General features: G+C 40.7%; 1 long non-coding RNA gene across 1 annotated transcript; it reads right to left on the bottom strand.

Annotated features, from left to right (window-relative positions):
* Positions 1 to 7,560: 7,560 nt before the first annotated feature.
* Positions 7,561 to 8,883, bottom strand: LOC308100362. The gene is made up of 3 exons (XR_013934432.1): positions 8,811 to 8,883; positions 7,770 to 7,870; positions 7,561 to 7,642 (listed from the first exon to the last, which is right to left on the bottom strand). It is a non-coding gene; the product is annotated as an uncharacterized lncRNA (long non-coding RNA).
* Positions 8,884 to 15,072: the final 6,189 nt, after the last annotated feature.

The raw sequence follows: 15,072 nt of genomic DNA, 5'->3' as shown, positions 1-15,072 counted from the left end.
ACTCCCTGGATGCTAATTCAGAACCTCTGGCGAATTCTTCAGATTGGCCTGTTATAGCGCCAGCAGGAGGCCGATTTGTGCAAAAAAATTTTTTTGATACTACTCCTACAGATTTTGTCCAAACATCACACAAATCGGTACACAGTATCTCTATAGTCATGTGACCAACACAGATCTGTCCGATTTCCCATATTCCATCCTGATTGGCTAAGATTGGCTTCCAAAGTTTGCAAGATTGGTTTTGAACAAAATGCCTCAAATCATGAACGCAGCATGCGATTTCCGTGGAATTTCACACGCACATTCCCACTAGGCCGAGGAAGAAATGCCACCCTTTTCACATTGGCCTGTTATAGCGCCACCAGCAGGTCTAATTGAGCAAAACACGTTTTTGGAACAAATGCCTCAAATCATGAATGCAGTGTCCGATTGCCGTGAAAGGCCTAAGAAGAAATGACACCCTTTTCACATTGGCCTATTATAGCGCCACCAGGAGGCCACAATAACCTACCTGACCTGGCGGAGACCTGTGCTCCGAGGAGCAATTTTTCTAGCTCTGTTATGAAATTACTGTAAAATAACTACAAATGCAAATTAGAACAAAATGATGGCTTTCACAAGGTATTATATTCTCCAAAACACTTGTATTCCCCCTATCTTGACAAATGGTACATTCCCCGGTTCAGTAGGTCAGCACAGGTGCAATGCATTATTGTTAATTAGCAGCAACACGTTTTTTCAAGTTGTGGCAAACAGTTGTTTACTTTTGGTAAAATAATACCTTCCACTGTTGGACTAATCATGCCTGTTTTCATCTTGAGGTAAGACAGCACTTGTCTCTTTTCATCCAACCCTAAACCTTTTTGCTTCCTTGTTGTGTATGTATGTGTGCCATCAGATGTGTATATGCTCACTTTTAAGGCATTTAGGCTTAGGCTGCTGCTGGCTTATTCTCTTCAATTTGTATTTGCTGCCTTTGGAGTGAAACTGGTCTGGTCTGTAACTGGTCTGTTCATGTGATACTGTTGTGCTTTGTTGTTGCATAGTAGGCTAATGAATAGATTCAGTCAAATCGATTGCTTTTCAAGACAAACAGGCTGTGTCTTTGTTCTGCTCTCTAGCCGTGCCACTCTGAAACGGAATTTCACATGTTAATGGAAATGACCGTTGATAATAGCACATTATGTTGGCCAGATGCATAGCCACCGTAGAGGCAAGGCAGGCTGCTGGCTTCTCAAGTGAGCTCTTGCCTGCCTTGGCCAAAAATGCTTTGCCCCCTCCCCGAAGTCTCTGCTTAAAGGAGAATTCCGGACATTTTAAGTGTTATCTTTGATGTCTCGTTACTCACCTACCGACGTAAAAAGTGGCGTTGTTTTTTTCCAGAGATTCCCCTGTCGTCATTTTTTCAACCCCCTCCGTTGTCATAATGGCTTTAGGGAAATTCGTCTATTATAACCGATGCAAAGTAATTTTTTTCTCTACTACGACTCATTGTAGAGTCTCATGATAGTCAAACATGCGCTGAAAGTTCCTGAGAGGCTACCGGTAACGCCGAACGATTTAACACTGGTTGCTTGTTTCTTTCCAGAACCTGGCAACTTGGTGTTGCCAGGTAGAGAAACTTAAAATGTCCGGAATTCTCCTTTAATTATAGAGACCCCCCCCCCCCCCCTCCCCGAAGTCTCTGCTTAATGATAGAGACCCCCCCCCCTCCCCGAAGTCTCTGCTTAATGATAGAGACCCCCCCCCCCCCCCTGACAACTATCCAACTGTCCATACTGATACTGTTGGATCTGGAAACTGCGCTGTCGCTGTGATTAGGCGACTGATATTGCTTAACAAAAGACGGGGCAAGTGGGCAGGCAGGGCAGCAATTCACACCATCAACCTTCACTGGAACGAGTCACTAAAAAGTTTCATGTCTCTTAGCGTTTGAGAGATATTTAACTTAAGGTTTGAATTAAGGGCATGGGCCCCGTCGTCTCATGCTATAGAATATACGTTTGGATATTATTTGATGTATTTATGTTTGTAGTAGAGGGATGAGACTGCATTTATGATTATTTATGATACGTTTATGATGTATTTGTAGTAGAGGGATGAGACTGCGTTTAAAAAGGCTTATGTTGTCTCAAGCCATTTGCACACATTGACAATCATCTTACAATTTAGCCTTTGTTTGGCATACTATTAACATGAGTGTTTGATGGCCTTTGATATCAATGCGCTGTCATAAGACCTGCCATACCTTAGAACCGACACCAATGATTTGGTGGTAGGGGTAGCAGTATGTTTGTTGTCCAGCAGATGGCAGTATAAGACTGTGTTCTGTCAGGCTCTATGCACAGCAGCCATGTTGTACAGACTTTGGGCCTCTTCCTTACTTCCTTCAGATGGTCTCATGTGAATTTTGTTGACATCGTTCACAACACTTCAAATGTATATTATGCACATATATGCGCGCGCACACACACACGCAAGCACGCACGCACGCACGCACGCACGCACGCACGCACGCACGCACGCACGCACACAAAGTGTGTATCTCTAGTTGACAACAATGCTCAGAAGTGTCCTTGAGGGGGGGGGGTGAAGAAGGTGAAATGTCCCTTTAAATGAACCTCCTCATTACTCAGACCTGTGTGTGTGTGTGTGTGTGTGTGTGTGTGTGTGTGTGTGTGTGTGTGTGTGTGTGTGTGTGTGTGTGTGTGTGTGTGTATGTATATATATATATATATATATATATATATATATATATATATATATATATATATATATATATATATATATATATATATATATATATATATATGCCTCATACTTGCATTACATTTCAATGGAAACAGACAGACAGACAGACAGACAGACAGACAGACAGACAGACAGGTGTGACAGAGAAGCTTTTTGCAAGCTGTCTCCAGAGACATCACAGTTTTCTCTTCTCTGAGTTTTAACTTGTTAGAAAAACAGCTGTGTGTGTGTGTGTGGGTATGTGTGTGTGTGTGTGTGTGTGTGTGTGTGTGTGTGTGTGGGTATGTGTGTGTGTGTGCGTGCGGGATGGCCCTCTCTATTCTCCTGTTGAACCCCCATGCGCACACACACACACACACACACACACACAAGCACCCACGCACGCACACACACACACACCACACACACACACGCACGCACGCACGCACGCACGCACGCACGCACGCACGCGCACACGCACACGCACACGCACACGCACACCAGTAAGCTTTGTTGGGTCTTGGCTGGGTGAGATATGACATTTATCTGATCCAGCTTTATCTTTAAAGAGAAATGTGTGTCTGAAACTGTAAATGTGGTATGTGTGTGCGTGTGTGCGTGTGTGTGTGTGTGTGTGTTATTGTGTGAGAGAGTAAAGAGAAGCCAGTTCCCAGATGTCAAAGCAGAGAATGTCTAACTGGTCATGTTTCATTTAAGAAAGAGAGAGAGAGAGAGAGAGAGGTCACATATAGACATTGCATGTGACCGTGTACGTGAAAGACAACCTCTGTGACGCACGCACGCACGCACGCACGCACTCAGAGAGAGAGAGAGTGCTAAAAATACTAATAACACTGTCTGGTAAGCCTGTGTGTGTGTGTGTGTGTGTGTGTCATATTATTGTAGCATTAGTCTGGCTCAAGTTTCTCCCTGGACGCATTTTAAGATTAACCTCTGGGGTCACGACCTCGCCCCTCCACAAATGCACGCACGCACGCACGCACGCACGCACGCACGCACGCACGCACGCACGCACGCACGCACGCACGCACGCACGCACGCACGCACGCACGCACGCACGCACGCACGCACACACACACACACACACACACACACACACACACACACACACAGACACAGACACAGACACAGACACACGCAGACACACGCACACGCACACGCACACACACAGACACAGACACACACACACACACACACACACACACACACACACACACACACACACACACACGCACGCACACGCACGTTGGTTCAAACACAAAGCGGTGCGGGCAGCTCTACTGTCTGAGCGAGACCAGATGGAGGCTGTATTTTGAAGACAATACCGACCCCATCTGGTGGAGTCAGGTTAGGTGAAAGGGCCTTTCTGTGTGGAAGTTGCATGTTCTCCACGTGTCTCCTAGGGCAGGTACCCTCACAAAAACATGCAGTAATCCTGGTCTCTATACTGTCTCCCCCTGATCAGCCGGGGCGCTTGATGGAGGGGAAAGGAACTGGTTGGAATAACGTGTTCCTTACACGCGCTACGTCCTACAGGGGAAACTCCCCTCTGTCAGGTGATAAGAAGCTACGTCCTACTGGGGAAACTCCCCCCTGTCAGGTGATAAGAAGCTACGTCCTACAGGGGAAACTCCCCCCCTGTCAGGTGATAAGAAGCTACGTCCTACTGGGGAAACTCCCCCCTGTCAGGTGATAAGAAGCTACGTCCTACCGGGGAAACTCCCCCCTGTCAGGTGATAAGAAGCTACGTCCTACCGGGGAAACCCCCCCCTGTCAGGTGATAAGAAGCTACGTCCTACCGGGGAAACTCGCCCCTGTCAGGTGATAAGAAGCGGCTTGCTAGCTCCTCATGCATTGAAGGAGGCATGAGCTCGGCTCTAGGCTCTCCCTAGGCTGGCAGAGGGAGTGTTGCGCACAGGATTACTTAGACAATTGGCACAGGGTGAAAAAATTGGTTATAAAAGTGTGGGATAAAAAAAAAGTAAAAAAAAGGGAACTATTATATAAAGTGTTCCTCGGAGCACAGGTCTCCGCCAGGTTAGGTACGTTATTGTGGCCTCCTGGTGGCGCTATAATAGGCCAATGTGAAAAGGGTGCCATTTATTCTTAGGTCTTTCACGGCAATCGGACACTGCATTCATGATTTGAGGCATTTTGTTCCGAAAATGTGTTTTGCTAAATTAGACATGCTGGTGGCGCTGTAACAGGCCAATGTGAAAAGGTTGGCAATGGCATTTCTTCCTCGGCCTAGTGCATGAAATTTCACGGAAATCCCAAGCTGTGTTCATGATTTGAGGCATTTTGTTCAAAATGGACCAATCCTACAAACTTTGGAAGCCAACCTTAGCCAATGAGGAAGGAATATGGGAAATTGTACAGATCCGTGTTGATCACATGACTATAGAGATACTGTGTACCAATTTGCATGACGTGTGTGCACAGTTTCACAGCGACCGGGCCAACGGTGCCGAAGATTAGCTGCTAACGGACGGACATGACACACGGACGGACGGACGGACGGACGGACGGGGTGCAAAACATTCTCTCTCGCTATGCCTTACGGCCTGGCGGAGACAATAACCCCATGACATCTAGACAACATCTAGTTGTATTACAAAATAGAAACTACAACAACCAAATAAAATACAATATTACAAAACAAGTAAACAAACAAAACAAACAAGAGATGACAAGATACTAAGAACAAACAAAATAACAGAAAACAAGACAGACAGACAGACAGACAGACAGACAGACATACATACAGACAGACAGACAGACAGACAGACATTTCCTGCTTTTTCATACATTCTCTCTCTCTCTCTCTCTCTCTCTTTATCTCTATCTCTATCTCTATGTCTCTCGACCTTCCCAGCCTGTATACATGTGTGTTAACGTGTTTTATAGGTCAATAACAAAATAAAATGTTTATTAAATAAATCAATAAAACACACAATGATCACTCGATATATTTAAATCTAGACGTCTAAAGGATGTCATTTAGACGTCTAGATTAATCTATATATAGGCTCACAATGATCACTAGATATAATTAAATCTAGACGTCTAAAGGATGTCATTTAAACGTCTAGATTAAAAAAATATATATATAATTCAATAGACGTTTGAATAACGTCTAAATGACGACTATAAGCATGTTCTACCTTTAAAATGTATAAAACTTTTCACATAAACCCAATTTCTGAAAAATTAAAAGCTTGCAAAACTAAACAGCAGACCATGTTGCATTGAAATGCTTACCTTATTGCAAATGGTAATGTAGTCACGATGTCCTGATCATTTAATTACATTTTACTACAGTGTTCCTAGTTCCCTTCAGCATTCTACAACAGTCAGTTTAATTTCAATAGCAAGACATTTTTATTTCACATTTAAACAATAAAAACCATACGAAAGCTTTGTACAATCAATTTTAATTGACATTTCTCAAACTTGGAGAATTTTGGACTAATGTCTTCTTACCTTTTCTATGATGTTATGATATCTTAGGATGGAGTTATGACATTTTTCTACTGTAGGATTCATCCTAAGATATCATGTCATAGAAAGTAAGGAAACCTTAGTCCAACATTCACCTTTAAGGACGGGTGCCTTACACAAACTGCAATAAATATATATATATTTTTTTAACAAAGTGCAAATATTCTGGGAACATGTTGTTGGTTAAGACCTCACAAACAATACACACATTATATTGATTAGGTCAAGGGTCTTCCAACGTTTTCAGGCCAAGGACCCCCTTAGCTGAGATAGAGAGATGAAGCAAGGACCCCCTCTATATTGTATAAAATTGTGTTTCAGATTACACTTTTTTTGTTCTCTTGGTCTGCTCTTTTTTCCCCTCTACACCTTTGCCAAAAATAGCCGATCTACAAGCTCACAACGCCTCGCGCTGCGTTGTGAGCTTGTAGATCGGCTAATTTGGCTTAAGTTCTCCTCAGAAAAGGGATATTAGGTTTCAAGTGGTTAAGGTAAAAATAACAATAATAATCATAACACAAAGATTTGGCGGACCCCCTGTAGTAACTCTGAGGACCCCCTACGGGTCCCGGACCCCCTGTTGAAGACCCCTGGATTAGGTCTCAGTAAACAAAGCACGAAAAAAACAGACAGATGAAAAACTGACAAATTCTTATAGAGCCATCTGCTGGTCAAATCAAGTAATAGCAAGTTCTTTGTGACAAAATAAAGTGGCCTGTACGAACATACATAATATAATCTGCCGAGGTTTGTAACCATTTTCACTTTTTCTGACAGCCAGACACTTTTAGGGAAAAATAATAAAAAACTATGCTTTTCTCAGCAACAATGGCACTTCGTTGACATGCATTTGTTTGCTACAACAGGTAACCTGCACATGAAAACTGGATTTATTCAACATGAATAATAATAGATGACAACGGCCTGTGTCACCATCCATCACCCTTCAGTATTTGGAACAATATCTGATATAATGACATCAAAGAAAATGTACACTGTCTAGTAGTAACATTTTTTGTCAAATTACTGACAGTGTGCGTGTCCTTTTCTTAGATGTCATTATCCGCAGTGGTGGAAAAAGTACTAAATACTGCAATGTAGTAATACTATGTTAGAATCAAAAGTCCAGAATTTAAAATTGACTTAAAAAAAAGTAAAAGTTAAAGTACCAAAGTATGGCATCAAAATGTAACTAAAGTAGAAAGTACGCAATATGAAGAATGTCCCATTACAGATGGGGATGTTGGAACTGGACATCTTTATTTGGCTCTAGCCCTTTTGGTTTTGAAACCCCCTCCACCAATACGTCCCGGTGCCTGCTTAAAATGGTCCGAGATGGCTGCATTGACCTGCTCCTCCGTAGCCTGTCGGAATGTCTTTTGCACGGCTTCTGCAATCGAAACAATGAAAATTGTTTTTTATTATTACAAATTGTCATTTACTAATGGTATGTCAGTCACACGTGTACACAGTGAAGAAGCAATGAAATGACTTGCACTTAAAATTGTTCTTTTTACCATTGATCACTGAGTAGAAAGCCGTCTTGATGAAAGGCCTCTTTGTGTGCTGTCCACCACCACGAAGGTTGAACAGTGTCATAAGGCCATTGGTGAACAGTCTGAAACAAACAGAAAAAATGCAGATTGTAAACCGCATACTCTGACAACCTGTAATGAGGCCAATTATGTTGATATGAAAAGCAATAAACCCCTTTCACATTCTATTGTCATCTTAATGATTATATTAATACATTTTGGGGGCTGCGGTTACATTGACATTTTTTTCCACTTGTATTTGGAATGACTGCTCATTCATAATAAAAATGCTCATGTAAACACCTCAATTGGAATCGAATATTCCATTACCGTCTGAATTTTCATTCTGGTTTGGATGGGTGGTATATACACCAGGAATTTAACATATAAACACTTTATAACGCTCCTCTCCGTTTGGAATACATGCATTCTTTTGCACATGACCACGCTTAGTAGTGCTGTCAGAATTGGCCAAAAAGTATATATATAATCCCGATTTTTTATAATTTTTTATATAAAATATTGTATGTATTAAAACTTTATTTAAAAGACTGCATAAGTCTATGTCGCTGTATGCGTTGGCCACGGTTGGTGCTGAGAAGCACTCGCTCCTGTGGGAAAAAAATTAATACTTCATATTTTATAGCGTCATTTAATAAGCTTATATACTATAACGGTTAAGCCCAGACTTGTCCAGGAGAACGGACGCTCCAAGGATCTGAGCCTGTGACGGAGGAACAATCTTTACCTGTCCTTGATATGCAAAGGGAACTTAATAATCAAAAGAATCTATTCAGACAGAAAATAAAATTAAGCTAGCCTACATGAGAAATGTGACAAGTACGAATACAAAAAAAACAACTAGTCAGAACTTGTAGATCTGCTACTTGCGAATTAAAAGGGTGATAAAGCAATGCGGGGAAGCTCTGCCCAGGGTAGTGGAGCCGGGCAGCCCCTGGTCCATAAGTTCATTTTGAATGAATAAATATAGTCCATGTAACTGCAGCCAATGTGTACTCATACCTGTCTATGATCTTCTTTGTGCAGGTCTTTATGTCTTTCCCCCCGACATGAGACAGTTTTAAAATCTGTATGATATTAAAAAATATTAACATAGATGTACATAATATATATTTTTTTAAATGTGTTTAAGCATATTCTTTTTGTAACTGACCATCGAACGTCGCAGGTGAGGAATCTCCAGGTCCAATTAGCAACTTTTTTGAATTGCTCAAGGTTCGCTATATGGACTGGAAGGTCTTCATCATCGTCTTGGTCTTTGAGGCCTTTCAATTCCTCGAGAATTGCCACTAATGTTTCCACAACGACCTGCTGAAATTCTTATTGAAAAAAAAGAAAAGGTAATTGAACAAATAAGTTTTATAATGCCAGATAATACCTTTTCTCTTCAATTACTTTAATCCCTTAAAATACTTCCATTCTTACTTTTCTCAGACATTGGATAAGTGTACTCCTTCTTCTTGCCTGTTGAAAGAGATTGCATACCTGTTTAGCTCCATTTCACAATTATTGTGTAGGCACAGTGGTTACAAATATAACTATTTAACCCTCGTAGGGTCCTCGGGTCCTTTTAACCCGGTTTAACATTTTCAACATGAATTAAAATTATGTAAAAATAAATTGTTCTCTATGAAACTTCTTCTATTTGCCTTATTTACTGTACTAAACATGTGATATGAAAATGAAAATTTTCATGAAAATAAAAATTTTCACCCACGGCCTTCGGGTCAAAGTGACCCAAAGGCCCTGGGTGTGACTAAAACACGAAGACCCTACGAGGATACCAGATTATCCAAAAACTCATCACCATGTAAGGTTGCCTGTGATTTCAGTTATGAGAGGCTTTCTTTGGCTTTTGTTGATAACTTAACCTTATTACTTGTTTTGCAAGTTCAACATCCTCATCTCTCTCCCCCCCCCTAAAAAACTGCCACAGTAAGAAGTTGATAAAAATGTACCTTTCGGAATTCTGGGACTCTTTATACGGTTTCCTGTTGATGAAAAAAAGGGCAATTACGTGTCATTCTTCCAACATCAACACTGAAGATGACTGCTATGTACTAAAATATAATTGTACCTTGAGTCCTGGCACTGCTTGGGGTCCGTGGAGTACGCCTAAGATCCACTGTATAGGGGGAAACAAAGTAAATTACAAGCCTTAATAACACCAACACAAATGTGATCACAGCTCTAGTCAATCTGTCCGCAGACCTAGACTACAAATTAACCTTGTGTTGTCCTTTGTTGACATAGAGTACCACTAGTACTCCTTGTGGGGGTGGTATAAAAGGACAACTATGACTATTTATATCACTGCTGAAATATAATTGTACCTTGAGGAGTCCTGGCACTGCTTGGGGTCCGTGGAGTACGCCTAAGATCCACTGTATAGGGGGAAACAAAGTAAATTACAAGCCTTAATAACACCAACACAAATGTGATCACAGCTCTAGTCAATCTAAATGTACCTTGAGGAGTCCTGGCACTGCGTGGGGTCCGTGGAGTACGCCTAAGATCCACTGTATAGGGGGAAACAAAGTAAATTACAAGCCTTAATAACACCAACACAAATGTGATCACAGCTCTAGTCAATCTAAATGTACCTTGAGGAGTCCTGGCACTGCGTGGGGTCCGTGGAGTACGCCTAAGATCCACTGTATAGGGGGAAACAAAGTAAATTACAAGCCTTAATAACACCAACACAAATGTGATCACAGCTCTAGTCAATCTAAATGTACCTTGAGGAGTCCTGGCACTGCGTGGGGTCCGTGGAGTACGCCTAAGATCCACTGTATAGGGGGAAACAAAGTAAATTACAAGCCTTAATAACACCAACACAAATGTGATCACAGCTCTAGTCAATCTAAATGTACCTTGAGGAGTCCTGGCTATGGATTTTCTGATGCCACGACTCGCTGTTTGGGGGCAGAAGACAATATTACACATCGAATTTAAATGTTTTCAATGACATCTCCACTTTGCCATCGATACATACCTTGAGATGTTTGGGTCCTCAGGACATTTTTTGCAACCCGTGTAAGTGGAGTGAGGTTGTCATCTGTTTGATAATAGAAAAATAAAACATTTGTCAGCTTGAACATATTTTGATTTCTGTTAATATCAAAATGTAACTTGTGGAATCATGGTCTTTCTAGCAACTGGATGTATGACGATATGCTGTTGTGGTGAAAGACCAGTAAATTACACATTTGACTTTCACAATCACCATTGTCATCTCTGCTATCCTCTAATAAAAAAGTACCTTTTGTGGTTCTCACTGCATGTCTGACCGTTCTTCCTGGATTAACTGTTTGGGTGTGAGGGGGATACAATTAAAAATCTTACTTACAGTAGCCATTATGATCACTGCTATAATCAACAACATTGTACCTTGTGGAGTCCTGGCTCGAGTCTGTACGGGACTCTGTCTACGATACTCTGTTGAGGGGGCGGGGGGGAGAAAAGTTAATTGCGCATCATACTAAAACACTCAGCACTGTAATCAACTCTAGACTGAATTCATATGTACCTTCAGGAGTCCTGCTTCTTGTACGGAGCGGCGCCTTGCCACGATTCACTGTTGGGAGGTGGCATTAAGAAAATAAAATTGACACATATACCATCACCATTGAGACCACTGCTATTCTTATAATAGTTTACCTTGTGGATTCCTGCCTTAGTCTCGGGCAGTGAAATTACTTTTATTACTTACCATCAGTGATCTATGCTTAAATTTTAAAGATTTCATAGAGAATTTTTAAATAAAATTATCTTTTAATCAGCACTTTGCAGCTCAACGTTTTGACAATGCTATACTTATTTATTCTTGAGGACCTAGTAGTAGTAGCATAGTATTCCTAACGATAATGCAGGCAGATGAACAAAAAGCAAAAAGCTTAAAATAAATTTCATACATTTATTATATTAATCATTCTATGTAGGTACCTTGTGCACTTCTCCTACGTGTGATGGGAGTTTCGTCACAACCTTAGGCAGAAAACATAAGACAGACAAATCTATAAGGGTATGTTTGGACATTAGTAATTCTACAGGTTGCAATTTATTAACCCATTTTCGGCTGGAACCCCTATTTGTAACTACACCTTTCAGGACGGGAATCCCTTTTAGGGTTCTTGTTACTATGTACTGTATGTATCAGCATACATTTGTATCTAAATAAATGAATGCATCATGTTGGTATACCTGGTGTTGAGGTGTGCAAAGGGGTCAGGTTTCTGGTCAACACTGTTTTGCCTGTGGGCGTAGATTCATCTGAGGAGGATAATTAGGCCACATGTACAGTATATTGTTTAAATTAACTCAAACGAGGATACCCACTACATAAAAAGGAAAACAATTCGAACTCACCTGAGATCTGTGTCTCTGAGTCGTCAGCTGATGGCTGATCTGCAAATAAAAAAGATGGAAAAGAAAAAGTGATCATTTTGACAATCACACATTATTGAAAGTCATACGAGTTTACATTTGAAAATAGTCTTACATGATGGTGACTCAACACAGGTCTCAGAGATTTTTGGTGAAATAGGTGTTTGAGGTGCTGAAAGTCAAAAGAATAAACTCATTCCATATGTACATGCCACTTGTTTAAATGAAGATAATCACAGCAATTAGATTTTATTAAACACATTTCTTTTTTAATAAATAAGGCCTCTTATCTTGTTGGCATACCTGGTGCTGCAAAGAGATCCTCAGAGTAGATATTGTTGTCTGGGCCTAAAAGAATATATCGATTTAGTTACCGGTAGATTCATATTTAAAAATAATTAAATCTTCTCGTTAAAGAGAGGACTACTTAAGTTCACTGTAGTTTAACCGGTCGGTCTTTCTTTTTGTCAACAATATCATATGTACAAGCTCACAACAAGTGTTTTGAGCTTGTAGATTTGTTCATTTTAGGAGAACGTTCCCCCAGAATTGCCGCAATTTAGATTCAAATGGTTTGAAAAAAGCAAAAATTCTAGATATGGATAAACTCACATGGAATAAGAGCGCGTCTTTTCCCTCTCCCTTGCAATTTCTTTCGACCTGTAACAGCAACGATCACGTGACACAAGTCAAAAAATGTGTATGCAAACTCTGATCTATTCATTAACTGTTTTCATATGCAAGAGGCCAAACTTAAGGAAAGGTGAATAATATTCTCTGACTAGTGGTGGGGGGTGGGACATAGCTATTAAAAACACATTGTTCTGTTTGTTCAACTCGCAATACATTGACAATTACCTGCGGTGGTGGATGTGGCGGCACCTTTATTTGGCTTTGCCATATTCTGTGGCACTGGCCCTTAAATAAAATAATTAAATGTCTCACAATAGTCAAAAACATCCAGAAGGGTTCAACAAGTTCAACTCATAATACATTGAAAAATACCTGTGGTGGTGGATGTGGTTGCACCATTGTTGGCCTTTGCCATTTTACGTGGCACTGGCTCTAACAAAGGAAAGGAAAAGGAAATTGCTCACATTAGCCAAAAAGCTTAAAAACCTTTGCCAAGGTTTCAACTCTAATTAAACATAGACATAACATTATTCCCTAAAATAATATGCTAGGGCCGTATTGGCAACATATGAGATTGTTTTTTTTGGGGTGCAACACATTAACTTTATCTAAGTTATGTATCTATTGTTTCAAATCACCGATTGTGGCCGCTGTAGTCAACTGCTTCGCCTTTTTGAACATCTTTGGGGGAGACGGATATAAGGGATCTACAAAAAAGGGATGTACATATAGATAGTCAGAACAACAGTTAAATGTTAGTTCTAATGTATGTTTAATGTGTAATGTTAAACATTGATTACCTTGTACATAATCAGTAAACTGCTTTTTTTTGGGGACCCGCTGTGACTGCCGCTGGGACGTCATTGTTCTGCAAATTGAAAGAGTAATTAGCTCTGTTCATCATTAATGAATAACCAAATACAGGGTTTCCTGACATAAAGACTTTTTTTCTTCTTTTAAAAAATAAAAACAGTATTATATCCCTTATCAAGTCCATCGGTGGGGCTGTACCTTTTTGTTCAACTGCACAGCGATACATGTTACGTACTGCTGTAACATCGCTGTAATAATTTTTAGGAATCGCTAGTATGCATCATCAAATACACCTTGTTGAACTCTTTTTTTATCGGCGTGAAATGATACAAAGAAGCCATTTCCTTTGTGCTTCTTCCCATTTGTTAGTTTTCAATGTTAAATGATAATTACTTCACCCTTAATATGTAATTAGTACTTGGACAGGGTTACATTTTCGGACGACGGCGAATCGGCGATGTCATACCTCCGTTTTGATCTTATTGCTTTAATGGACAGTGATAGGACGGGGGCTGTCAATGTTGAGCTGTTGCATCGCCAGGGCGGGTTCGTGTCTGCTAGGCTCTTTGATGTAGCCACAGATCCTCCATTATGTGCCAATGTTGGTCAGCTGTGCTTCAGGGGTAGTTGACATAGTTAAGATACTGGGCCCTTAGCCATCAGTGTAGACTTGTTGATTTATGTACGTTTTTTTTCTGGGTCCATCACAACGCAGGGATGGGTGACTGTGCCATTTCACAGCTTTGAGTCTCTGATCCGCTGCCGCGGAACTGCTGGCATTTTCCTCTGTGTTGCTTAATGGGTGATAGTGACGTTCATCAGGCACTGAACCCCACCCACTGATATCCGCACCTTGCAAGCACGCTTTACTAAATGGTTAAAGCTACACTATGTAACTGTAATTTGTTATCCCCGATTGAAATAAGAAAACATGTAGAACCTTTAACTATTAGGCTGGGTGCTGGTTCAAGGGTGCAATATGTACATACTTTTAGACCAAGCGTATGGTAGCCTCTGTTCTGGTTAGACCACTGGTTGACGTGTTTATATTGAATTATAGGCATAGTACGTAGATTCGCTCTGTTTACATAATGAAACCATTAATATATATATATATATATTGTTTTTTAAAGAATCTTTTCCATCAAGACCAGCAGTCATCAGCCAATGGAGAAATGCGGTGATGTTTACCTATAGAAACACATTGTCCTCACTATATTGTGGTGTTTTCACTGTTTGGGTAAAAGTGAGACCACCACAAACAGTGACAAGACCAACATACAGTGAGAAAGCAATATGTCTATGCAGGTAAATACCAAACCACTGCAGTGCCTGAAAACTGCAGGTATATAGTGAAATTAACATTGAAAGCATGTAGTTATTCATTTCTTAGGTTATACAGGGCAAAGTTGCATACTATTCCTTAATTATA

This window comes from Gymnoscopelus braueri (assembly GCF_963280865.1).
Source record: "Gymnoscopelus braueri genome assembly, chromosome: 14".
NCBI classification, from domain to species: Eukaryota; Metazoa; Chordata; class Actinopteri; order Myctophiformes; family Myctophidae; genus Gymnoscopelus; species Gymnoscopelus braueri.
Note: the sequence above shows the minus strand (reverse complement) of the source record. Positions and strands in the feature narration are given on the sequence as shown.